Below are 2,446 nucleotides of genomic sequence, written 5' to 3'. Positions count from 1 at the left end.
GGAAAAGATAAAGATAAAAAACGATGAGTGAAATTTTATTATTGATGCCTTTTTTTTTTTTTCCTCCTTGTCATTGGAATTTGTAAAATCTTTAAAGATTATTTCAACAGAAATTAAAAAAAAAAAAAAGCGGAAATGAAAAATGAAAAATAATTCCAGTAAGTGTTAAAAATATATTACATTTAATTGAAGTACAATTAAAAAAAAAAAAAGATTTTGAAATTATAAATTTTAATTAATGAAATGTGTTGTTTTGTTTTTTTTTTTAAAATATTTTTACATTTCGTCTTTTTTTTAAAATATTTTTCAGAATTCAATCAATAAATATCTAATAAATAAGAAGAAACATGAAATAATTATCATTTTTTTTTTTGAAACATTTTAATTTTGCTTTTTAAATAAAATAAATTGCATAAAGCAAAAGTTATATTTCTTTATTTTACCCTTTTTTTCTTTTTTTTTTTTGTTTTTTTGTTTCGCAACATGTCAACTTAATATGAAAATAAATGAAGTATGACATGTCAACTCAATAATTTTGTATGCAAAATACCTAACATAAATGGTTATTAAAATTAAAATCCAATTTGTTGGCAAACTTTTCAAATATTTTTAATCAAAGGAAGAAAAAAGCCATACATATCCATATTATTCTCATTTCAAATATTCCACTACTAACAACGATTGTTGTTAGGGTAAGGATAAATAAGCTAAAGTTTAAAGTAAGCATTAACCTGATTAATGTGACAATTTGAAACAAACAAAATTTAAATGAAAAAACCTAACCTCGTATGCTTAAATTTTATCAATACTTGTTGCTGATGATTATGATATTATCAATTATTTAAACAATCCAAACAAAATACACCTAGCATGTTTAAATTTTATCAGTACTTGATCCTGATAATTATGATATTATCAATTACTTAACTAAAAAATAGAAAATGTCTAATAATATTTACTTTGTTAGCGTTTTGCTTAAACTATTTTCACTTACTTAATCATATTTTTAACCATTGCAAAATTAATTTTTCCAATAGGAAATAAATTTTTTGGGAAATTATTTCTTTCCACCCAAAAAAAAAAAAAAATTGCAAGCAAAATAAAAGTTTTCCTTTTTTTCACAACAATTATTTTATAATATTATCAAAATATGCAATCACTTAAAGAAATAAAAACAAAAGAAAGAAAAAAGGAAAATTTCAAAAGTTTACTTTCAAAAAAAAAAAAGAAAACTTCAAAAGCTAATTTAAAAAAAAAAAAAAATTGTCGAATGGAATGATTGTTGGAAGAATAATAAAAGGAGAAATGAAATTATTGCAAAAAAGAAAAGGCGGAAAATTGATAGAAAATTGAAAATGAAAAAAAAAAAAAAGGGAAAAAAATGATGCATGCAATGAGAAAGGCGGAAATGTTAAGTGTACAGGATAAATAAAATGGGGTTGGTTAAAAGAGGAATTAAGTTTAAAGTTTAATGCTAATAAAATTGAGCTTACAAAGATATTGATAGTAAAAAAAAAAAAGAAAAAAAAAAAGAAATAATAATAAAATAAAATAAAGGGGAAAAGGGAGAAACAATAAATATTTTCCTGATTTGGTATGGAAAAAAAAAGAAAAAACGGAAATAAATGATCAGAAATGATAGGAAATGAAAAAAAACTTTAATGAAAATTAAAATTATTTATTACTTTTTTTTTCCCATTTTTCAATAAAAATAAATACGTTTTTTGTTCGTTTTTTTTTTTTTTTGTTTTTCATCTTTGTTTAAATGATTTGTAAACAATACATTTTTTGAAAAACATATTTCACTAATATTTTATTGAACGGTTTTTTTTTTTTTTGAAAAATAATATTTGAAATAGCAATTAAAACGGCTATTTTATATTCAAATATTAATTGCTAAAGTATTAGTTCTTAAAAAAAGAAAAAAAAAAAAGAATTGTGATGTTTTTTTTTTTCCTGCTAAAAGAAAAAAGAAAAATGCTCATCAAATTACATTTTATCCTATTCCTGAATTTTTTTTTAATAATTTTTTGAGATTTGTTACTTTTGCAAATTTTCGTTTTTATCAAATTTAAACTATCAAAAATTTTGATTCCTATAATTTAACAATTGCGAATAAATTGATTTTTACCAATCATATAATTTAATAAAAATTCATTGGTGATGAATCATTAAAATTTTAGCAAAATATGACGAAATAACGAATTTACCGCAAGTTAAAGAGCAAAAAGGAAAAAAAAAAGTTGAAATTTAGTCAATCAAACTTTTTTCATTGAATTTTAAATTTTGTTGAATTTTATGCAAATATCATTTTTAAATGGGGTGGGGAGAAAACCAAGCATTTCATTATTATTATTATTATTATTATTATTATTATTATTATTATTTATTATTATTATTATTATTTATTATTATCATTATTATTATTATTACTATTATTATTATT

This window comes from Loa loa, assembly GCF_000183805.2.
Source record: "Loa loa unplaced genomic scaffold supercont3.333, whole genome shotgun sequence".
NCBI lineage: Eukaryota > Metazoa > Nematoda > Chromadorea > Rhabditida > Onchocercidae > Loa > Loa loa.
Note: the sequence above shows the minus strand (reverse complement) of the source record.